Source organism: Ciconia boyciana, chromosome 1, assembly GCF_034638445.1.
Source record: "Ciconia boyciana chromosome 1, ASM3463844v1, whole genome shotgun sequence".
Classification (NCBI taxonomy): Eukaryota; Metazoa; Chordata; class Aves; order Ciconiiformes; family Ciconiidae; genus Ciconia; species Ciconia boyciana.
In genome coordinates, this window is record NC_132934.1 from 93,341,548 (window position 1) to 93,366,806 (window position 25,259).

At 49.9% G+C, this 25,259-nt stretch overlaps 1 protein-coding gene across 7 annotated transcripts in view; it reads right to left on the reverse strand.

Moving 5' to 3' along the window:
* Positions 1-25,259, reverse strand: part of BOC (BOC cell adhesion associated, oncogene regulated) — a 56,380-nt gene that overhangs the window by 25,644 nt on the left and 5,477 nt on the right. The window lies entirely within an intron of this gene.

Here is a 25,259-nt window from a genome sequence, read left to right on the forward strand (position 1 = left end):
GGCCATGTCTGGAATATATTCTAGCTTGAACACAAAAGTAAATGAGTAGATACGAGTCCCGAGCTATATGAAAACAGAGGTGATGCCACAGTTCCAGAGTCTCTTCCTGAGACACTAGCCATGTTGCTACTGGGCATACCTATGTTTCAATCCAGATGGGACTGCTTAGGAGATGTAAAAGTTTCTCAGGGCATTTCTGCAAGGAATTATTCTGAAGTGGAAGGGACGCTTTTTCAGGAGAAAAGAAATAGCCAGTTCTAAATTTGAATAAATTCAGCGCAGTGAGCTGAGGGCGGATTACACTAATTTGGCACAATATACCTTCATTCTAAACTAAGAGACCCAATCTATGGAAAGATTTCAGATTAACTGTTCTGCCTGAAACACACTACCTATTTTGAGTTGAACTACCCTGTCCGGACAAACCACCAGGTTCCTATTCAAAAGCATCAACAATCTCCAAAAAACTTGAAGCCCAAGGCCACCCGTCACAACCCAGGTTGCTGTGAAGAAGCTGTTTTGGAGAGACTGTCATGAACGAACGCTAAAGCAGACAAGCCAGGTCAGGAGGATTAAAGATCTAAGTGGCTGCACCAAGAGACATCCCAGATGTCAGACTGAATTCAGCTTCAACCAAGGGCAAAGGGCTGAAGTCAAGGACAGACTTCCCTCTACAGACACTGTAATGCAGCTACAGGATTTTGAGCACATTTCCAGCTGCAGCACTAAGAAGATGACCTGCGAGTCCCAACGGCATTTCAGAATTGTTCCTGTGGCATGTCTACATTGGCAGGGGAGAAGCCCAAGACCAAACCAGCCACAGCAGCCAGCCCAAACAGCAGTTATATTGCCTGCTCCCCCTGCAGATACATGAGCTCATTAGTCGCAACCACCATCCTCAAGAACATCCTCAAGAACACCTACTTCCACCGTGGTCACTGACTGACCCATCACTTGTTTGAGCATGTCCTTTCCATAACCATCTCAGTCAAAAAGAAGGGACAAGTCCCTTCAAGCATAACCTCCAAAATCAACCACTGTTGACACCACTGATGCGTCACTACTTACACTCATCTGGAAAAGACTCTGAGTTAGTTTAGGCTTAAAACCCAGGTTTAGTTTGTACCTCGCACCATCAGGGTTGCTGGGGATAGAAGCCTTCCACCAACATAGAAGAAACATTTTGGGATAGGAGTTAACATCTTGTTCCTCAGTGCTGGAAGCCTACAGAGCAAAGCTGACTCATTCCTCCTATCTGGATGGGTTTGGCAGCAGGATGGAAAAATGTTGGATGGAAAAGAGTTGCTCCTTGGAGCCCATGCTGGGGGAGGGGGTAGGCAAAGACGTTCCCAACCAGACCTCCCTGCAGCTCTGCGTCGCACAGAGCCTCTGGCCAGAAGGGCAAAGCCAAAGGCGCAGAAATGTGTAACGGACCCTTCGTGAGCTAGGACCACCCAGGCACATCGATGCAATGACTAAACTGGCTGCTCCCAGGTCTGTAAAACGGTGAAGGGCAATAGGTGGGGAGAAAAAAGGGGAGATAAAAAAAATCTGGCCACGGCACTGGGGAGATTGAACAGTACTGAGCAGAGACTGAGGAGAGAAGGTGTGTTGCAACAAGTGTATGGTACCTCCCCAAACCTCCAGGCAGAATATGAGCTCTAAATAGGGACATGTGGCCATTTCTTTCACAGCTGAGTGAAATACAAAAAGTAAATGGCCAGCATAAAAATAATGAGGAAAATGAATGAAAACATCAATTCCAAAAGAACTGTTAGGATACAGGGCCAGATTTCGAAATTCTCAGCTTCCACAATTGAAGCCAGATTTTCAAAAGCATTCAGTTCTTGACATGCTGAGCTCTCCTGAATAGGCAACCAACTTATTTCGATGCCTAAATGGGAGCTGACCTCTTTTGAAAATGCTGCCCTTAAGCAGCCTGCAGTAGTGCAAAGCAAGGAACTTTATTAATCAGGCAGCTTTCAATCTGCCCGGCGTCCCTGCAAGCACCGCCAGAGCAAGCTGCAGCGGGAGAGGCAGCAGAGGTGGGGAGCAGAGGAGGCCCCAGGCGCTCCAGTTGCCTTCCCAGAGGTGGCAGTCCCGGTTGCGCCGGGAGCCGCAGGGCTGCTGTGCCGGGAGCCGCAGGGCTGCTGTGTGACGGCGTATTGCTCTGCTGCCTCCTCTCCCCAAGGCAGGTACGCTACAGGATACCCCTGGTTGCTGACACTTCTGCAGCCACCGACACCACCAGCCTCAACAGCTCCTGCTTAATTGCTGTTTGGGAAAAGAAAGAGTTAAGGTCACTTAAAGAGCTTTGAGGGGGGAGGGAAAACAAAAAAATATTTGTTTATTTATTTTTAATTCTTTCCTGCCAGGTTAAAATAACAATTTCCTGTCGGTGGAGCAAAGGCTCTAGGTCCCTTTCAGACAGCCCAGTAAATCAAAGGAGGGGCCATTAGGAGAACAAAATTAACGAGAGCTTCATCAGATATGGGGGGGCAGTGGGGGTGTAAAATCTGTCGGCTCGGCTTCCCGCCACACACCTAAGCCCACCGAGGCCTCTGCGCGCAGCTCCAGCTGTGCCGTGGCGATGGAGGGCACTGCAAAGGGAGAGGAGCAAGAAAGAAAAACCAGACGTGAAAGATATAAAAGAGAAGAAAGGCGCGCGCGTGTGCGGGGGTGGTGATAAAGCTGGAAAGGAAAAAGGGATCCGAATTAAGCGCAGGCAGCAGGAGAGGTGTTTGCTGATTAGAAACTGAAGGTTTTACTGAGGAAATGCTGCCCACAGCCCCAAGCCCCCTCCTGCTTAACAAGGGCCAGCCAAGCAGCCCTTGTTACTGCCACGCTGTCTGTGATTTACAAGGCTCCCAAATAGGAACCAGCCTCTGCCCCGACTCCGGGGCAGCATCCCCGCACCGCACACCCCAGCTCCGTGGGCAGGCAGGGGGGGAAATGCAGAGGCGGATCGGGAGATGGAGAAAACCTGCCGATACACACGAGGGCAGTTTGGTGTTGTGGCAGGCGGCCGGACCCTGATCCCCTCTTTGTGCAGGGGAGGAACGGCGGGAAGGGGAAAGGGCTGCTTCGCACTAAGGCTAAGGCTGCAGCAACTCAGGTCCAGCTGCCAGCTGGGGACACCCTGGGTGACTCTGGAGAATTCACTGCAGCTGGTCTCCGTTTCCGACGGGTCAAGTAGGGACAATGATACTCCCAGTTCTCTGTTTTATACATTGAGACTTATTAAGCTCTTCAGAAAAAGCAATGTCTTACACAGTACAGTGTGCCAATTTTACTTGTAATCATTAGTTTTTAATACAAGACAGTATTTTTTTTGTTGTTCCATAGAGTTTAAAGCACTGAAAAAGAAAATGTAAGAGACAGAAAAGCCATAGTACCGCTTTGCTTTACAAATGAGGGAACCTGAGGGCTAGAAGAGGAAGCCAACCTGGCCCAAGGTTATACAGTAAAGCAGTGTCAGGGCTGGAAATCAAAAGCTCTCTGACTGGGGACCTCCATCCCATCAGGCAAGCTGTTCTTGGATCTCAAATCTTTTGCATCCCGTCTGAAAAAAGCCATCATACAACTGTATAATCCTCTAGCTGAAAATATACTGTCCAGGTGACACACCTGAGCAGGTCAGCTGCAAAGTCCTCACATGATTCCTGGGCATGGACGGCAATCTGGGCACCCCTGCTTCTCCCAAAACCATCAAACAGTAACATCCCAGAGGGCAAAATTAACCTCTACCAATCCCCATCCCCACTCCAAAGTATTAAGTTCACACCATTAAGCTATACCTCCTCTCTCTGAAAGGTCTTGGAAAAGGAGAGGTTTGCAGCAGGAGAGACGCTCCCCCCCGCCACGTAACAGCATGGGCATCCAACGGGGACTGGGGTGCGGATGCCGTAGGGAGAGGCAGGATCCCGAACGGGAAGTGGGGGGTGTCAGGAGGGGGCAGAGAGAGGCAGCATCCCACGTTACACCACCGTGTTTAAAGTCAAGGAGGTAGCACAGCGTATGTGCAAACAGGGATAAAAGCTTGCCTGCTTCCCTCTGTAGCACTGAAAGCTCCTGACTTCAGAGTGCATTAGCTCTGTTAACATAGCCCTTGATTAACTCTGTGAGGAGTTCCCCCCCCCTCCCTTTTTAAAAGTGATTAGGCAAAAAAGACTCTCTTACTGGCTACTTGTGAGCTCAGCGAGTCCATCAAGAAGCCACAACAGAGAAAGCCTGGGATAAATTAATACTCATATTTGGGAGAAGAAAAATATCCAGAGCAAAACCTGGCATGGCACCACCACCATGCAGATGAGCAAGTTTGCCTGCAAACTACAAATCGTGCTTGGGCACTGGGTGACCCTAAAAAAGAACCACATATTTTCTCCAAGCAAGTGCTGACTAATTCAATGGCAATAGACACCTCTCTAAAAAATAAACTAAACTCGCAGGTAAAACAGCTCTTTTTCCTTGAACAGAACTGCTCATGCAAACCAAACCAGCAACGAACCAAACAAAACATGCAGCGATCTTTGTGACTTTTTTTCGTCTTCCTCAAGACGAAGCTACTGCCCTGGGCAGCTCCTTTCCACAACAGTGTGCAGTATCACCAGGGAGGGGACTGGGCATGCTGGCTTTGAATTAGCAACAGGATGCAAAGTCTTCCCATCGCCCGTCTGACTTTTGCTCACACCCCTGAAGACCCAACGCCTGCAGTTTCTGGCACCTCTCCGTTCTATGGTTCCTCTGAAATGAGTGCCACTTTCCAGCAGGCATCGATCAGGCTGACTTCGCTGAGCCCCAGCAAACCCCTTCACATTGGCATTTCGTCAGCCAGCGAGCGTGAGGCTGCTTGAAGAATGAAAGGCCACCCTCGTGCCAGCCACGGGCTCCCCTGTGTCACCACAGCGGTGGCACCGCAGCGAACGCAGCTTGCCTCGGGCGACGGCTGCGGCACGGTGGTCCCAGGGTGGCTGGACCTGCCAGCCCGAGACAGCCCTGCTGCGGGCGGGCCAGGGATGCGAGGATGGCCTTGCCCCGCGGGATACACCTCCCTTTTTGCGCAGCTACCAGGAGAGGAGCCCTGTGCTAAAACAGAGCATGCACGCCGGCTTTCGCTGCCCTTCGGCGTGCCCCGAAAACAGCTCCAGCCCTTGAAAAGACAAGGCTAAAGCATAAGAAAGAAAGAAAGAAAACCCGCGTCCTTTCTTCAATATCGTGCTCCCCCCATGCCCTAGACACTTAATTTCCCTCCTTCCCCCCCGGCTTCCCCCTCCATTCTGAGTAAATTCAATTTGACAACCCTGCTAATTGGATAAACGCTGCTCCCTACGCTCCTTTAAGGCTGCCCGCTTTTCTCTCCTTGTTTTTGGAGGGCGATTGTGGCTGTTCTTTAACATGAATTCCATCTGCTTTATTTCTCCTCTGCCCATTCAAGACCCCTCCTGAATATGTATGAGGGGCTGCACCCCCCCACCCCCTTTCTCCTCCATCCCACCTCCCTCCCTCATCACCCCCCCGTCCCTCTCCCTGCCCTCTCCCATTGCCCAGGACAATAACCCCCCAAATGCCCCCTTCTCCCACCCCGGCCCTTTTTGCTTTAGATAAACACAGGCAGTGTCAAGTGTGAGGGGGGGGGGGAAGGATGGGGTTCAACTGCCAGTCAAGCCTCGGGCCCTCAATGAAGCCCGGAGGCCTACCCTAATCTGCTGCATGCTTGCCATATGGGAGCTGTGTTGCCCTGGGAAACACTAACAGGCAGAACGGAGCTTAATAGAGTCCATATTCATTGTAATGCAGTGAAATGGCTCGAGGGACTATTGCCCCTTGGGTCTGTTTTCATTCTTCTGTTCCCCCTCTTTCTTTTCTCTCTCTCTCTCTTTTTTTTTTTAATAAATTTTTTTCCTCCCCTCCTTCTCCCCCCTCCCCCCCTTTTTTTTTTCCCTTTTTTTTTTTTTTCTTTCTTCCTTTCAAAAGGACCAAGTCCCTGGGGAGCTCTAATCTGGAGAGGCTGGGGGCTCCCCGAAGGGCTGGCCGGCCGGCAGGGCAGGAGCGGGAAGGGGGAAGGGAGAGGATGGAGGTGGTTAGGGAGGTGAAGGAGAGGTGGAGGGCAAGAGGAAAGTAGCGACTAATAAGCATGCAGCCGGCGAGCTGTCAAGACGCTGACAATGCTGCTTCGGGTGCAAAGAGCCCGGCAGCCAGCGCTGGCATGGAGGCTGGCGCAGGGTCCTCCCGGGGAAGCGCTCGCCTCCCCTAAGTGCCTCCGTCCTTGTCTGCCGAACACGGCACAAGCGACAAAAAAAGAAAAAAGAGAAGGGCGCAGATGGAGCGTGCTGCGCAGCCTCTTCAGAAACAAAGTGCACCTAGGAAACAGATGTTGTTGCTGCAACAAGCCCGGAGCTGCTGGCTGCTCTCTGGCTCCTTCTCCCAAGCACGCAAGGGGGGCAAGCAGCCCCGCGGCAGTCGCTGGAGCTGCCCCTGCGGCCAGGACAGGATGCCTCTCCAGTCAAAACCTTTCAGTCCAGCCTCAGTCCCAACCTGGGAGAGCTGCCATAGCTTTAGACCAACTTTTCCTCCGTATTCCCCATCCTTCTCATCCTTGATCCACCTGTAGACTCTCCAGCCTCCCAGCTAACATCCTAATTTAAAGAGCTGAGGACTCTCAAAGGGACTGCACATCTGCAGCGCATACCGAGGGGTGCAGGTCGTGCATCTGCAGGGCTGAACATCAAATATCAGAGAATCAGCAGAATTGCTGGTATCGGGGTCCTGTGAGACCCCGACCAAGTGTACAGAGGGTTGCAGCTCAGCCTACTCTCGTGCTAAAGTTGGTGTTGGGAGAAAGGGTCAGGATCCCCTCAGAAAACCACATCAATATAGCCACACACTTGTGGAGATCAGTTACCTACTCTGGAGCATTTTCAGTTTGCCCCACGCCTGCTACAAACTCAGCTCACGGCGCAGCAAGGAAGTCTGACTTATCTGAGGCTTCGCGATGGGACAACATTGCATCTTTGTGGTGAGAAACACTGCAGAGGAGGCGGCAGGAAAGGGGTCACCCATTGACACAAGCGTGATGTGAAAACACACTTTTAGTCTTAGAAGCAGGGAATTTACTGCACTGTATTACTTGCCTGAATCATCCTATCTCTTGCCATATGAAAACAATACCCACTTTATCATTCACATCACAACTAAAGACAGAGATCAGTGTCAATGCAGTCAGAGCTGCAGACAGATGCTGTACTAAACACAGAGTGAAAACCATCCCACGTCCGAGAGACTTCACACCACTGGCTAGAAGGGTTACTCACATTAGGGTGTTTGATACAAGCAGTTAAAAAAATTATCTATCTACGCCTTTTCCTATTTGGACAGAGAGGCAAAGGAGCTGGGAATGAGGGAGAGCATGCACCCGGGCAAGGAAAGCCCAGGGGATGGCTCTGCTGGGGGCCGATACTGTGGGACCCGCAGGAGGGGTGGCGAGCACTGGGCAATGCTGCTGGCTCTGGTCCAGGCTCCACCACACCGAATCCCACACCAACGCAAGCCGAGTGTCAGGTTGTTCCCCTCCCTGTCAGCAACTGCAGCGGAGGAAGAGCGCGGGGAGGGATGGGCAGTTCCCACCAGGAGCCGTCATCGCGCAGGCACAGATGTGCCTGTGGCTAGTTTACATTAGTCAGGGCACTGCTTTTGTTTTTCCCTTCTCATCCTTTCCAAACAAAAAAACCCCAAAACTTGAAGTCTGAGGTTGAGGCTCTAATTGCTTCTTGGGTTACGGAGAGGTCAGAGAGGAGGCAGGCCCGGCAGACGCAGGGAAAGTGATGTTGGGCAAAAGCCCTGCGAGATACCAAAGGGAAGTGGGGAATAAAGGTGGCAGAAAGGAAAAGGCAGGAAAACTAAACTGAGATGAAGAGGTCAAGAAGGAAGGAGAAATAGGGGAGCTGTGATTTTGGCTGATTTCCTTAAGCAGCATTTCTCCCCACTGCTCCAGGGGCTGGGCAGGCAAGCAGTGGGCAATGTCACAGCTCACCTGCCACATGTGAGCCCAGGCTCAAGCCCTTGCCGTATCTTCCTCAGAGCAGGGGCTGTCCCCTGGGACCTCCACATCTCAAGCAAATCTCTCTCTCCCAGCTGCCACTCTTCCACTTTGTTTAAACGTGGGTTGCTCATGATAGCAGGAAAATCACTCCTGTTCTCATTAGAAACTCCATCCTGCTCCAAGATAAAAGTTTAATCAACAGATGCCCTTCCACAGCATGCTCTAGTGCCCATGAAACAGCATTTTTCCACAGGGAGAGCAGGATGCTCTCCTCCAAAGCTGCTTTTTTTTGCTCAGCCCTGCTTCACATTGCTTCCCCCAGCAGCTCTCAGGGAGCACACACACCCAGCCAACCCTCACACCCGCAACCGCAGGACACCACCACGTCGACCAGAACAAGCATTTCGCCATCGATGTGGCAGCAATGCTATAAATCCCGCATCCTATGCTACCTATTAGCACCCTACAGCCTCTCTGCAGCTGGACCAGTGGTCAGGAACAGGCCCTGGGGAAGGAGGACCACAAATCATCGCAAAGGTGTGACATGAAGCTGCCCTGAAGAGACCGATCTCCATTTTATTGTCTCTGTCACGTGATGGGGTCAGGCTTGCAACAGGACAGACAATAAATATCACAGCGTCCATTCATGCTGGTAACCACCAGATGAAACACTCCTCTCTCTGAAAGCAGAATCTGTATAATATAAACCAAAGCACAGAGGAGTGGTATACCAGACAAACACCACCGGTCAGCATCTGCATGAAGCGCTGCAGGAGTGCCCAGGGAGCAGGGAGCATTTCGGTGTCTCCATGGCCTACAGCCACCTCTGAACCGGGTCTTGGAAGCTCTTGTTCACAGAGCGGATCACAAGTCAAAGAGGCAGTGGCTACAACGGCTTTTTTGACAGCAGCCCACTTCTTTATATGCTTAAGCATGCACCTACCTTTAAGTACTAAATAAAAAAAAAAAAATTATCTTTGTCTAGGAACAATAGAAAAAATCTTGTCCGTGTCCAATTAGGAACAATAATAGAGTGAAACAAACACACAAACAAAAAAAACCCCCACCAAACCAGAAAAAACCCACAGAAACTGCCAGTGACACTGTTAAGCATTCCTTGGGGGAAGTTGCAATGGATAAATTTTCCTGTTGGAGCAAAGACTTGGGTAGCTTTCCTAGCTTTTAAGCCTTCTTCCAGTGTGTATTTGAAGAGCAGGGGTGCCTACAAGAGTTGCAGTAAGAAAGTGACCAAACTTATATTAAATACAAGCCAGTGGCACAGCAGAAATACCTACTAAAACAACGCATCCAGAAGATCGTAACAGAGGACTTGATTCTGCCGCCTCCAAAATCAGCCTGATCTTTGCCATGACTTCAATGGGAGCAGGCCCAGAAACTGCATTAACAAGCGCAAGGCTAGTTTTAACACAGTTGACATCAAAATCCAGAAGAGCATACAAAAGAGACAGGACAAAGTACTTGCCAGTAACGTCAAAACAAAGTTTAATCCCCAGATGGCTGGCTTTAGAGCCATCCCCATCACCACCATAAAGAGAAACTGCCTTCGAGTTTGCAGTCCTTTCAGCAATGACTTGCTGCTGGGATGTACAAGAGCACAAGCCCATTTTTCTTGTCCTTTGAAGATAGTAGTTAAAAGTTGGGGTTTTTTTCTCCTCTTTTATAAATCTGGGAAGAAATGGGTGTTTTTACTCTCCATAGCTGTCACTTAAATGCTTTTCACTAACAATAATCATTTTGGTTATGGAGCAGGTCAAAAGCCTCTAGGACTCTGCTGGGGGAAATTTCCCCTGGAAGACATGTCACTACTCCAAAAATCATAAGAGGAAGCTTGAGGCCAGCAAAACAAAGGGACAGAAATGACCGTCAATAGAAAATGCTCCAGCCTGTGCCAAACGCCTAGGTAGTGCGCAGATGGGCTGAGCCACGGCCCTCATTCGTGCTGCAACTGGCAGCCATCGTGCTGCTCCAAAATCCCATGGGGCCCATCTGGAGGTGAAAAATGAAGGGGGACACACTCACAGCAAGGTCTTGGGGCGGGTGACAGATTTCCCCTGCTCCAGAGATGAAGAGGAGACAGTCACATCTCTTGGGTTTTTTCTAAAGATTGTGTCTGCACGCTATTTGCCCTGTTTATCATCCCAGCAATAAATACACCTCTCCGAAAATGATGATCCAGTTGAGGACAGCGACCCAAACGTGGGCAGGAGACAGAGCAAGACCTTGCGTCACCCTGCAGAGATGCAGAGGGCTGGCACCTGGTTTCTCCCTCTCTGCAAGGTGATGCTCCACGACAAAAGGATGGGAAATGCGTTGCAGCAGCACCATGCTGCCACCCCGGAGCCTGGGAAGGAAGGCTCACCTGCCCGCGCCCCAGCCTGCCATTGGGACACACTGGTGAGAACCATGGCCAGCACCTGCCCCGGTGTTTGACACGACCGCAGTACCAATGCCTGCGTTGATGGGGCACAACACAGACCGGTTGCTGGCTCCCCGCTCTTCACCCTTGCCCGTTTACACTCGCACCCGCACTGGGACAGTGAGCGCGGAGCCGGAGGCACCTCCCCAGGCCCTTCACACAATAAGCACCAGCAGCAATTCCAGCTGCAAAGTTTGCTTTCCTTGACACGCAGTTTACTTTCTCCATTCCCCCGCATCCCGCCCCTGCCACTTACCCTCACTCCAAAAAGGCTCTCTGAAACAGGCTTAAGCTTTAAACAAATAAGGGCTTGGAAAACAGCAGCCTGCTCCTGTTTCCCTCCCCACCACCCCTTCTCTCCCCCCGCCGCCTCCACCTCTGAGCCGCGGTGCAAGCGGAGCTGGCGAGCGCCGCGCAGGCATAGAAAACAAACACGTGGAGCAGAGCCAGCTGTGAAGTCAGATTTGGCATAGGCTGTTTGCAAAAGGAATAAAAGCACATGGGAGAAGGGGGAAGGAGAGAAGGGGGGTAGGGCGGGGAGCTGGGGGTGCCCTGGCCTCAAGGGGAGAGCGTGGCTCCGTTACAAAGCCCTGGCACACGCCCACGGGAAGGTCTGTACATACGGGTGCTGATCCTGTGCCCTGTGCGGATGTGGAGGGAAGAGACAGGCCTAAAGCAACATTTCCAGAACTATTTGGCATCACGCTTCCCCCCTACCTTTCCTAGAGAGCCGGACTGTTTTTGCATGTGCTTGCCCTCCCTCCCAGGCAAAATTAGTGTGTTCTGATGCAGCATGTGAAAAATAAATACACTTTCACCTCCTGGAGCTTGCAATTCTCACCCTCTCTTTCTGAGGGTTTCTTATCCCCCTTGCACACTATGCTCCAGGGCCCCAAAGTGCAGGAAAGACTGACCCAACTTCCCCATCACCTCAGCTGAGATTACATACGTTGAGGGCACGCATTCACACTCATCCTCCTCACCATCATCTTTTTTTTTTTAATTTGTTTCTTCCCGCAACCTCAACTGTCCCTTTCTGGAAGGGTTTCAGACAAAATATCCCTCCTCTTACACCCAAGCTCCCAGAGGACATCAGCTCGGGTATTTTTCTGCCCTCACCAGTCTGGTCTAGCCATGGGAATGGTACTCACATGCTTTAGGAACTGACCACCTATGGCCTTACATCAACACTGGATCCATGAAGGTTTTACTCCATCTCTCTCTTCTCCCAGTCATCTCCAAGCGAAATGAAACAGAAGCCCATACACTTTGACTGGTTTGGGGTAGAATCCAGCAATTTGACATGGTTTGCTTGTGGTTTCCACCCAAAACCATAAACCACCCCAGGTTTGCTTGGAAGGTCCTTAGCTGTGTTTGGAGGCGGTAAGAAAAGCAGCAGTGTCCTACCTGGTCTTGGACCTCATCCAAAACAGGCCAGCAGCTGGACACATTAACAGTCCAGACATGTTTTCACCAGTCTCATTACCACCCCTGAAATACCACAAGATCTTACCCCTCTCTGGGCCCGCCATGAGCACCTGTCCCTCAGCATCGCTCCAAACCACCAAATTGACAAGAAGAGACAATATTTGGATATCACTCTTCCTCTGAACTACATTATGGACCCCTGATCGCAGCCAAGGAAGGTAACTTACCTTGCAGAGATCTTGCAGTTGCCTTTTTGTTCTTGGGTGGAATTTACTGGGATGCCAAAAAAGCCATGGATCACTGCAAATAAAGCATTGCTCAAAACCAACCAACCCACTCTCATCTCTTTCCTTTTGGGGGCAAATTAGGTATTGCAAGACAAAGAGGGATAGAAACTCATAGTCATGGAGGTTATGACGCCACATTTCTGGAATCGCTTCTTCATCTATTGGACAAAACATACCCCTACCTTGTGTCTCAGCTTCCCAGGCTGCAAAAACAGGAATAGCAAACCCCAGCTGGTACAAGCAGTAACCAGATGAACATGAGTCAGACAATTTTAGATTTTCAGATGAAAGGTGCTAGACAGGTATGCAGTCTTATTATCTGTACTGCTTCCTGGGTAGCCCCAGGATTTCTGGATTAGTAAAATACAGATGTCAGCATCCTGGGGATACAGCCTCAGTAACTGAACCAAGCAGGAAGGGGCAGGCTGATTACAACAAGGGCGAAAAAATGAGTTTGCACCACACACAAAATATTGTGGTTAAAGGAGACAGCAACCAAGGGATTATTGACAACAGAAAACAGGATAATTCAGCGGGGTTTGTCAGACTAAACTTTCTGTAATCAGACTCCAGGGAAAGTGTTTTTCAAGCAAACATTCAAATGTGCAACTGCCAAGAACTAAGTAAACAGAGAAGGAGAAGCAGTAGAGTCAATGTGGCACCACTTGCAAATGCCCCATGATCAGCTGTTACAGGCCAACCGAGCCCATCAGCTGGCACTAAAGAAGCCAAGGGGCTGAGCTACTACAGGAAGACCCACCACCAGGTTAGACGAACAAGGAGCAGTTCACACCTTCAAATTGGCTGATTTTCATCCAGCACAGGATTTGCAGACCTGGGTAGGTGTGGGTACAGCAGCCTGTGTGGGTTCAACGGAAGCTTTCCTGCAGCACATGCGTACACGTGCGACCACCTGGGCAAGTGAAATACAAAGCCAAACTCCAGGCTGAAGGGAGTACTCCAAGATAACAAGTGATACCCAATAGCTATTGGTATCACACATTTATTTTCAGTCCTGCTGTACCTAGAAGCCTGTGGTGGTAGTTACCATGCTTACGGGGAGCCAGAGACCCAGACCAAACACACCGCAGATCTAAGGGCAGGTCGGCTGATCCCAGCCCTGAAACCAGGGGTGCTCAGTGGCACTGAGCAAGGCTGCACAAAGGCTCCAGCCACTCTCCATGCTTTTTATTTAAGTTGGCTAAAGCCAACGGGCAGGAGGAAAGGGGACCTCCAAGAGGCAAAGGAAATTTCTTTTAGTCACACAGAGTCAGCAGTGGAGCAAGGGAGGGAAACATTGGTCTTCTGCTTCCCACCCAAGTGCCTATCGATTGGTCAGTGCTTCCCACCCATGGTTCACAAGACTGCTGAAAGGGGTATGCGGATGACTTAAGGGGTCTGAGAAAAGGGATGAAAAATATGCCAGTTAAGGGATGAAAAATATGCAAGTTCAGACATACAGTGCATTAAGTTGTGCACACGAAATTTCCAACCAGGTCTACTGACCTCCATGAGAAAGTATTCAAGACTGCACATGTTGAAAAATAAAGCTGAAACCCATCACAGGTGATCAGGCACACACATCTTCTGTCACATGCCCCTGTTCTCCCCCACCTCATCCTGACAGGTGACACCAGCGTGGTGTTATATTCATTTCCTACAGATCAGACCTCTCTTGGCTGTCTAGAAAGAAGTGTGCAAGACAAGGCATGTTTCAAGGCCAGCATCAGATGCATCACTTCTCTATTAGTCACTGGCCGCCGATGCACCCACAGTGGTGCTGCTATAACCACCCTTTGGCATGTCTGGGGCCAGCTGCACTCTGTGCAAGTGACCAAAAATCCACACGCTGCAGCCAAAGCTGCTGGGAAGAGGAAGTTTGTGGTCTCCAGCCTAAAGTTACTGATGCCTTCTTTGGAGGTGAAGATTGTGTTCATGTTCAAGAGGTTAATGGACGAATTAGGAAAGCTGTTATCTCCCTAGCTGGAGAAAGAGGACTGTGAGAGGGCCGGAGAGACTGCTGGTCCTCACGAAGAAGGGGTTTGCAGGTTTAGTTGTGGTGAACAGTGACTCTGCCTGGGTTTACAAAAAGGGACTTTATGCATTTTATGCATACAGCATTGGTCCCCTCCAGCTCTGAGGGAAGAAGGTGGTCTTCCCAGGAGAACCCCATCCAGAGTGAAGAGGCTGGATCTCCATACCAACAAACAGCCCAGCACCATACACTAAAACCCTTAGGTTTTTTTAATCAGGAGGTACATGACCTCCTCTGGAGTCCTGACACAAGTGCTCCAAGTATTTACAACCTGGAAAAGATCTTAATGAAGAGACAGAGTTGCTTTAACTGTCCCTTCTCTGCTCCCCTCCTGTATCCCCACCCTCAGTTTGCTACTGTGCAACAGCCCTGGGGCGATTAAATCAGCAGCCTACACACCATGCAATATTTATATTTGTGACTGCCTTGGGCCATAGTAGTACATGCCTACGGAGGTTTTCCACCCCCCATACCCTCCAACAACATAATTTTCTTGCACGAGAGACTGGCCCAAAACAGAGAGGAGGAACCAGTGCTGTGACCTCCCAGCAGTCCCCAGCACAACCAGGAGCTACCTGGGGCTGGGGCTTGCTGCTGCCCCAGTCCCAGCAGTGCAGGGCTCCTTTGGTCAAAGGACAAGGTGTTTCCCAAGCATCTTGCACATCACGAGGCAAAAGTACTCCCTGCCCCTCAATGGGAACAGCTGAAGCAGAGTTCAGCAGTGTCCCAAATCCCACCAGGTGCTTCTGGCAGGGCAGGAAACAGCACAGTGGTCCTGAGCCCCTGTAAGGAACATGCTGATTTTGTTTTTCAAATGGCAACCGCACTAGTTCTGGACCCTCACTGATAAACAAACGCAGATTTCTCATGCACTCATTACGGTTTCCAACAAGAACCACGGACTGTCGTTAGCGTTTAGTCACAACGGCAGACTTTGGCTTGAGACCATTCAGGTCACCTGGGCCACATAACACAACATAGCTCTGTTTTAGGTCCAGGACTTTGGTGTTTCCCTGCATGGCAGAAGTAGGATGACAAAGGGTTAAACCTGGTATAACCTCAAAAATCGCTCTTTGCTTTCCGAAGCAAGAACATCTTTGGCAGGGTCCCCATCTGGGAAATGACATCCCGTCCCTCCTCGCTTCCCCCTCTTCTCCCCCTGAACTCAGAACAAAGCACTGCACTGCCCAACATGCTCCTCCACTGGTTTCATCTTGGTCCAAACGCTTCTTGCGTTTCAACTCCTGCCAAAAAGAAATGCATTTAAAAAAATATTAAAAAAGGCATGTGTGGGGCAGGGGGAGAGGAAGCAGAGAGAGTAGAGGGAAGTCATTAAAATTGAATCTTGATTAGCTACCAGTGGTGAAAAATGGAAACAGTGAGGAGAGGATATTTTTCTCTTGTGATATGTCATCTTGAAGCTGAAACCAGTAGGCCCAGAGGAGACAAGACTTCTCCACACAATCCTCCACCTAGGACCAAACCTAACTTGCTTTACCTTTCCAGTCCACCACGTGCCACCCCACCATCGTCAGAAGAGGCATCTTCTTCCTCAAGACAGTTTCCTGCCAATCACCACATACATTTTTCACCACTCTCATAGCTGTAAGCCCTTTCAGCGTTCCCCCACCCCACATTGAGCCCCCGTTGGCAGAGGGCTGGAGGACACAGCACAGCTGGCCTACCCTTGCTAGCCTTTGTGCCTTTGCTACCAAACACAAAGGTTTGGCCATTGCAAAGCTACAGGGAATCCTAGAGGAAACGCATCCCGGAGGAGATGGGTTGTGCATGCTCTGTGGATAAGCTGGATGGGCCAAATGAAGAGCCCCAGACTGGCTCTGTCTCCCAAAGAGACACCCTCCAGCCAAAAAAAAAATTTTTTTTCAAAATCACATTGGCTAAAGAAGCATTTAAAAGCAAAACAAAAAACCAGTCCAATTTGGAGAGTGTAATAGCTGAACCCAGGGACACGCAGAGGATGTTTTTTGTTCCCTCAGTACAAAAGCCCTTGGTTTTCCCTCCTCCTCATTCCAGCATTTCCCCATCGGGGGTATCAGAGACAGTTCAAGGCCTCCTAGCAGCGCAGAGAAAATTGGGTCTTGCTGCCCTGAGGACTAGTGGCGGGAAGCTACAGGAACCGGGGAGATTTGGGGAGCCCTGAAGAGCTGGGCAGGCTGAACCTGCTGCCGCTGGAGGATGGCCAAAGGGTCACCCCTCCAGCATCCCTGTGACCTCCCACAGGCCGGTGCTTCCCTCCAGGGTTTGGCTTCCCAAGGTGTGACTTTGGCTCGCGGGCTGCATGGCTATTGATTCCCCAGGGCTCGTTTGTGCTACAGCTGGTGCTCTGCAGCATGTCAAAGAGAAGGAGAGATTAACTCCTTTTTTAAGTATCTCATTACTGTTATATTTTTACACACAGCTGGTCGAAAATTTTTCAGCAAAGCTGTAAATAAATAAATAGTTTAAGGAAATTTACTGCGATTTGAAAACTTTACCTACTGGTCTAGATTTTATCAGATGGTATTCTCTCTCCAATATGCATAAGCTCCACTTGCTTTCGCTTTCTCTCCTATAAGGACCAAATCCATTGAACCATTGATAAAATTTCAAGATTTCACTGCCTGTGCTGTTTGAGATTTTAACAGGCACCCTCCTGACCAGTGCAGCAATCACATATGCATTTTTGTCCCACCTGATGACCTTACATTTTCCTTGTAAACGGTGGTACCACCTCCCAAGACCCAAAGATCTGGACACTGAAAACGTATCTCCCAAACCCGTCTGCAAAATATTTCTTTTCCTGCTCCTCGGGAGAGCAACGACAGAACACAGCCAACCGGTACTCTGATTGGTTTTCCTCTTTTGCAGATCATCCCGCGTCTCATCAGCTCCCATGCCTCCATCCTAGTCAACTTGGTTTAAAAAGCATCAATTTCTACAGCTGTGGACAACATTCAAAATCAGCATCTGTCATGACATCCTACATAAAATAAATAAGACACCACCACCCACCACCTTCTATTAGCAATCTGTTAAGGAAAGCAAACAGTCACCCACTTCTGAAGAAGCCTGATACGGAAAGCAGCATTTCTCTTCAAGCCCGTCCCTGTCTGCCAGTGGCAGACAAAGTCTGTTTAGCAGCATCTGTACAAGACTTTACTATTACGTAAATAGCAAATAACGTCTTGGGACCAGCTAAGAAAAGGGGCCCCAAGCGTGAGGCTCTGCACATGGAGTAATGGAAGTGCTTGCCCCCAAAAGGCTGCCTTTCTACAGTACTTCTCATTTTACCAGGATGGTGCCCATTTAAACCCCCTTCAACCTTGGAAGAGATGGCTTGGAGCTCCCAGCCTCGTCACCGAAATGCTAACTTGCTCCTTGTATCCCAAAAAAGGAAACAAATTCATGACCAAATAGCTTCCAGTATTTCTTTTCCAGGCTATTGTTATGTGACTGCATTTGGAAGTAAGGGAGAAAAACAAATACATGACTGTGGTCAGTGTCTGTCCTCGAATAGGGGAAGGGAAAAAAAAAAAACCACCCAACCCCAAAACCCACTCCTTGTTTTATATGTTTAGTCATTTTTGGAGAAAACCATACGCAGTAAGGAGACCAAAGAAACAGCAACACCAGCCCCTGGGCCTTGGGGGATGACAACAGGAGAAGCAGAACAGAAGTGAATCTACTCTCCATCTATTAACGTATACTGTTCAGCCCAAGAAATTCTTAAAAGTCCCAGCAATGGTCTAAGCCAAGAAGTCTACTTCTTCCTCTGTTGCAAAGGACTACGATGTTTTTGTGCAGTGAATTGCTTTATCAATTCAGAAAGCCTTTTTAATGCAAAAATCACCTTTGCTTGAGAGGCATTAGTAGGCAGAAAGATCAGATCATCAGAAAAGATCAGAAAAGATCAGATCATCAGAAAAGATCAGAAAAGATCAGATCATCCTCTCCAAAGACTCACCCAGCAGTGGTCTTGGGAGAACATAGCAAACCTCTGACATTTGCTCACTTGCCTACCAGGAAAAAAAAAATATTTAAAACTCTTTGGATCTCCCAAAGATCCTTACATTACTGTCTAGTAAAGGAACATAGGAGTACTCAAGTCTCTTGTTTTACAGACATCCCTTTAAGACCTCAGTATTAGGTACTTTACAAAACTACAATAAAAAGACATCCTCTGCCTCAAGGACATTTATCTCTAATTGCTTACAGAGACTGTCAACACTTTCTTTGAGAAGGGAAGTCTGTGACTGTCCCGTAGCACCAAATACCCCTAGAAAAAACTTTCACTATTCAGTGCAAAGTCATCTGTAGACCAGCTCAGTCGGTACCTACCCTCCAAATTATGTTAAATACTGTCACTTGCTACAGACCACACATGCAACGTTAGAAGCTGAAAGAAATAAGGACTTCCCCCCTCCCTGTAGCAACTGGGAAAACTCAGCTATATAATGGAAATACGACCTCAGAATTACCAATAGCGAAATTATGGACCATTTCTTAATTTGGAAAATACCATAAATTCTTTTAGGATGAAAAGCACTCCTCAGTTTTGAGGAAATGCTGCTCCATGATTTTAAATCCAGTTGTGCAGCTGGCACACTCTGCCCTGGGATGGGTAAAGCAAGCTGTTCTCATATAGTTACATTCACAACACGCTGCAGGATTTAACAGTCCCTCATGAAAGAGATAAGCTATATAAACATAAACTGTAACAATGGGACAAAAAGGAGCTTCCAGAATTCCCTCTGCAAGACCAACAGGGAAAACAACGATAATTACCCTCTGCTTTTCTCGCCAGCTGAAATTTGTCTGTTCCCCCGCTTTGCTTTGCCGATAACAAACATCTGTCGGGAGCATCCCTCCCTGTGCAAGAGGGGAACACATCCATTGCAGCCTCCAGGGCTTTGTACCCCAGCAAAGCCTCTGGAGAGTCTTCGCTGTAAAAGCCACAGAGAAACCTCTGTTGGTCTTACCTATCAACTACAAAAGTGTTACATGGAAAATGAGTCTTTTTTTTTGCAGCCCCCAAAGCACTTAAGACGACCTTCAGAAAAAACACATGAGGAGCCTCTGGCAGAGGCGATCTCTTGAGGTCCACCCCAGATGTGCCTTTCTAAGGATCTTTATTTTAGGGTCTTCTTTCCCAACCCTTATCCACCACCAGCTTTTAGTCATATATTTCTTTGGCAGGAAGCTCTAGAAGCCCAAGGCAGCAGGCTCCCAGATAAAGCTGTCGATCTGTGGCTCATTAACAGCTCAGTGAGGCTTTCTGGCCCCGTGCCTACATGCCCCTTGCAGATGCTGGCACCTTGGTGCATGCCATGTCCGCCGGCCCCACTGAGTTGCTTTTCTGGCTGCCTGTAAGGAGACAGGTCAACACAAAACCCTCCCAGTTTGCAAAACGTTGTGAGATCGGAAATGTTGGCAGAGATTTGAAAATGTTGCCTTTGCCTGAGCCCCAAACCACCAGCCGGGGATGGGGGGGGGGGAGAAGGGCAGGAGAGATGTGGCTCTCCTTTCAAGGACAGTATTTCTCCAGAATAACCTCTGGGGAGGCAGCAGCCCTGCCTGCAACTGCAGGCAGCCACCCTGCCCGGGCAAGGGCTCCCCAAACCCGCTCTGACACGCCAGCGGCCCGCGCTCGCCCCGGGTCGGTGAGGGCTGGGAGCACCTCTCCGGCAGCACCTCTCCGGCAGCGGGCTGGCACCTGGGGAGGCACCGCCAGTTGTTCCTTATCAGCCTTCCCCAAAACAAGTAAGGACAGGGGCGTCCGGGATACGGCCCAACAAGCCTTTCTCAGCCCCGGCAACTGTTGTTGGCATACAGGGACCTCAGGCAGAAGAGAGGAAATTAAAGCCAGAAAATGAGGAGAAAGGGGGGTGCGAGGGCCTGGCGGCAGCCCCCGCATCCTTTGGGAGGCAGCATGCATGCAGGGAACAGGGGCACGCTAGCAGCCTCAGCTACCATCCTGTTCTCCCTCCCCATTGCGGGGTCTGAGGGAAAAAAGCCTCCCCAGCAAAACTGAGAGGGATGTACGTGCCGGGAGAGAGGAACAGATTATTTTCCCTAAGCATGAGGAGGGATGGGCGGCACAAACCAATTTTTTTGACACCTTCTCCATCCCATGCCCTGCCTAATTCAGCCGGACAGAAATTAAGGCAACAGCTACACTGGTGCCTCCTTACAGTCTTTCATGCAAAAGGAGTGACCTGGGACCCACAGAGAAGAAAAAGCCATAACTGTGCAGCTGTCTGGCATCTCCCACCACTCCCAAGGCACTGACTGAGCCAGGTAGAAACTGTAAGGGCCCAAACACCTCATCTAAGATCTCTTCTGTAATTAAATTATTTGGCTTGCAGAGGGCAGATCAAACCCACTCGCAAAATGGAGGAGTCCTGCTACAGATAGGCTCTTCTCCCTGCAGAGCAGGGGAAGGAGTCATCTCTTCATCCAGCCACAAACAGCCCTTGGCAACACAGCTCCATTAAAAACAGTATGTTTCAAAGCATTCCTCTATGCAACAAGTCTCTGACTGCAGTTCAGGCTGTTATTCACACAGCAGCAGGGCATGGGCACGAGCAGCCCCCCAGGAGAGTCTGCCCATAGCTCTTTGCAAACAAACAGGTGCCAGAAGAAGATGCCTATGCATCCCCACCTGCTCCCCAAAACAGTGCTGTAAGTCAGACAAGAAAGGAGGGGTGAAGGAACCTGCCCAGGTTTCACTGAAGCAATCCTATCCCCCTTGAGAGATAGTTCCCAGTGACCCCATCAAACCAGGTTTTGCTCATGTCCTGCCATTAGTGTCCACACAGCTGCTCCCTCCTGGGCTACCTGTGCCTGCAGGGGTCAGGTTAGTGTTCAGGTATCCCTGTGTGTCCCCAGCCACATGCTCAACATGGCCTGCAGCTCTCAGGAAGAGCAGCTCTTTGTACCCCTGCTGCTCCTCATTCCTCCTCCTGCACCTCCCTACAGCATAAGGTACCTCTGTGCTGACCATGGAGAGGTGAGCACCATCTCTGCTTGCACCTGGGCCACAGCACGAGCCTTAGCAGGACTTAGCCTTAGCAGCATCTGTTAGTTTATCCTTGGCTTGTGCACTGAAAGCCAGTGCCTCCAGAGCAAGAGGAGCACAGTCCCAGACCCCCCCGAGAAAGAAGGCACACAATATTTACGTAATGAGATTGTTTTACTTGAGATTGCATGCTGCAAGCAAAACACTTATTACACTGGCTCTCTGCTCTCCCAGCTATCTTTCAAAGCACAATGCTGCAAATGAAAACTAGCTGACAGGAGAGAATTAAAGTCATAACTGGCTCCTTTCCTTCCCCTTCAGCCACACGCTCTTGCTTTCCACCTGCCGCTCCCCCAGCGCCCTGGCAGACCTCCTGCTCATTTGCCTTCTGAAGACAAGCAGGAGCTTCAGCTCCACAAGACCGGCTGCCCACCCCAATGCAAGGCAAGCCACAGCAGCAAGATGCTACCAAGAACACCTGCAGTGCCAAGTGCCCCATTTGGGCAACCACTTACTGGAGCACGTGAAGCCACATCACTCTATTGACTGATGTGAGCTGAGGGCTAAGGAAGATGAGACTCTGCTATGGACAGCTCTCAGCTTCAAGGCAGACAACTCTCAGCCAAGCCCTAGCGATGCTCGACTTTGACCTCCTCTTCTGAAGAGCAGGCCAAGGCAGAGGATGGAGCACAGGACTGGGCATCAGGCAACACAGGGTCTGTACTAAGCTCCAGTCCTGACCTGCTGAGTCACCCCAAGGCACATGTGTCCTTTTTCATGCTCCGTTTTTACCTCCTGTTCTGCATGTGTCTTGCTGTTTTGAATGGGGATGTAGGAACCGTCTCTCATTACAAGTTAGCATGGTATCTAACATAGCTGGGTCCCAGCTTTGGTTAAAACTTGTAGACACAACCGTAATACAAATAATAATTTAGGTTTTGGAATATGGTGATGGGGGAAGATGGCGTGGCAGGCCTTTCTCAGGCCTTCATCCAGACAGTCAATGTTCAGAAACCTCTACTTATCTTCAGTGCTGGAGCTATGCAAAAACTGGGTTATGCTCACATTTTTGTGGCTGCTGAAATTTTTGCTTGTTTGCTTGGTCACTAGTTTGGGAAATTTTTTTAAAGGTGGTTCTTTGAAGTGGCTCGGAGGTTAGGGATGTCCGAAGCTATCCCAGGGGAGACAGATTATAGGGTAGAGTGCAGGTGAGGCATCAACGATAAACACAGCTTGCCACTTTGCTCTTGATGTTCTCTTTGTGTTCCTTTTCCCTCCTTCCGAAATCTACAGTCCAGGCAATCGTGAGGAAAACCCGACAACTGTACATTTAGCAAGTATATTCCTGCCTAACGTGCTACATGATGTAAATAGTTGACCCTTGCTCCCGCAAAAGACAACAGGCTTCACAATACAATCAGCAGGATCCCACAGCTTCTATAGCATATTTGCATTCCAGACAAGTACAGCTAGTGCTCACTAGTAGACTGGTGCCTGTCCTGTGAGATACAGGGCTGGCTTGTCTTGCTGTAGCCATGTAAACCACACTGCTCTTCCCTAATGCTTCCACAGACTGGCTACTCGCCTCCCTGCCAAGAGGGAAGCAGGGTCAGCAAACACATACCCGGGCTGCAGCAGCTCCAGCTCCGTATGTTGGTACCGATCCCCCTTCCTCGGCATCTGTCACCAAGCTAATGAGCTGCATGGTCACCGAGCACAGGTGACCATGATCCCGAGATCTTCTCCCTCTCTGCTGGCCGGGCAGTGATCTCTGGCAGGGCCTGGAGCTGGGGTGCCAATGTGCTAGACTACTCTTGCAACATTCACCGCAGATCAGGTGGCCAGAGCAGCAAGGTCCTCAAAAGCAACTAGCCCTTGTGCTGTCTTGGACTCTTTCTCTGCAGCATTACAGAAGTGTTCAGGCACAAGCTGGCATGCAACCAGGAGCTCTGCTCCTGACCCGCTGGGAAGCAAAGACCTTTTCCCTTCAGGCCAGCCCCAGACACCCCAATAGCAACAGCAGAGTGATGAAACAGTGATGACGGACACATCCAGAGCAGCTGGCATGCCTCTCTGAGGAGCCCTCCGCGCTCCAGCTTCTCACAACCCTGTCTCACCCTACAAGCCTCCAGCTCCAGAGGTGGCAGACAGCTACAAGCCACATACCCTGCTTGGACAGCTGAGGGGTAGGGAAGTCCCCACATGGACTCAAAAGCTAGTAGATCTCAAGCCCTCCTCCTACCGGGGTCCCACAGTTCTGCTGTGGTCTGGCTGGCTGTGCCACAAGGCCCCAGAAGGAGCCAGTGATGAGGTACTCCTCACTGGATTCGGACCCCATTACAGCTGGGTAACTGGGCCATCATGCTCTCCTTCTGCCCAGATGGCTCTGGCTTAGAAGCTGCACTTCAACTGCTTGCAAGACAAGGTGTGCTTGATAGCCACTTTTGAAATAAAGAGTCCACTTCATGCAGGAGTAGGTGGTCGGGACTAATACGGGCAGCTGCTACGCTGGTGACAGTGGGACCGTCCCAGAAACCCACCAAGCATGACCTTGTACTTAAAAGTGAGGGGAGAGCTGTCTGGTCTCTCAACGCACAAGTCTCACTGACTCTCCACCACATCATTAAAGTCACCCCAGGTGTTTTTGAAAAATCCCACCCAGCATGTTTTTGAAAACATCTCTTAACGCTGGGACTCAAACCCACCCCTTCAATCTGACAGTGCTTGAGTTTGTTAAACAAGCAGCTTTCTTCTGGGGGAAAAAAAATAAAAATCACATTCCCATCACCGTTCAGGGGGCCCAAAGGAATGTCTCACTGACAGCGGCAAGCTCTAAAGAAGCGGGGCCAGCTAGTCCTTTTTACCACCCGCAGCCCAGGAACGTGCAAGTAAGCACCACCTTCCTACCCCAAAGGGGACTGCCATTCAGCGGAGGGCTGGGGCGATGAGAACCGTCTCCACGTCAGCTAGAGCTCAGGGAGCAACTTGGGACAGAAGGCACTAGATGAAGCAAATTATTATTCAGCATCCAGAATACTATTGGCTTCCAAATAATTGTCTATTTGTGTGCGTGCATGCACAAGAATCCTCACTCCATGGTCTCTGCCAGCGTACTCCCAGCACTGTGACTCTCCGGGGACAAGGCCCATACTTGTATTCAATCTCGGCTTTGGATCTCAAACACTAAGGTTTCAGATTTTGTTTTAAAAAACATTTTCTCTGGCAACTGGGCTGTTAATGGATTTGATGTTTTTGCTCTCGCCTCCTCCCTACCTTTAAAAGCTTGGCACCAAAGGGCTTCTTTGAAGATAAGGCCAAATTTGCAATTTAAGGGGAGGAACTTCATAAAGCTAGACGTGAAGGGATGGAGAGGAGGAGAAAAAAAAAAAAAAAACAACCCAGGAACCACTTTGCCTGTTGAGATGTACACTGTACAGTACATAGGATTACAATGGCCTCTCTGTACCACCACTGGCTGGAGCCATAAATTCACTGCAGCTGCAGTGCTACTACCTACGCTAGACTCCCCAGGGGTCATGCTCAGAGAGCGGCTTCTCTACAGCCGCACACCCAGCCTACCCTCCAAACCAAAAGCATCACGCAGCCCTTACAGAGCCCACATCCACCTAGCGTGCAGGGGTGGATGTCCCCAGAGGCAACCGCAGGAGCCTCCCATTGGGCTGCCAATGCCGCAGGAGGCTCTCTGCTGAAACCAACCGTGGTCCTTATCCGAGAGGTTTTTCAAGGGCCAGCAAATCTATGGTCTCTCTCGATCTCCAGCAGACCTATCCTCAACACCACAAGGAGGCAGGGAAGTGCCACTTACAGGTTTTGCAGGTGGAGAGCTGAGGCAAAGAGCAACCTGCCCCTCCTCGGGGGGATATCTGCGGTGTAGAGGGGAACCAAACCCAGCTCTCCTCACATCCCAGGCTTGTGCCCTAAAACACTGGCATCACTAAGTGAGGTGGCTGCTCTACCTAGAAGTACCAGGATACATTACAGTGACATTCTCAGAG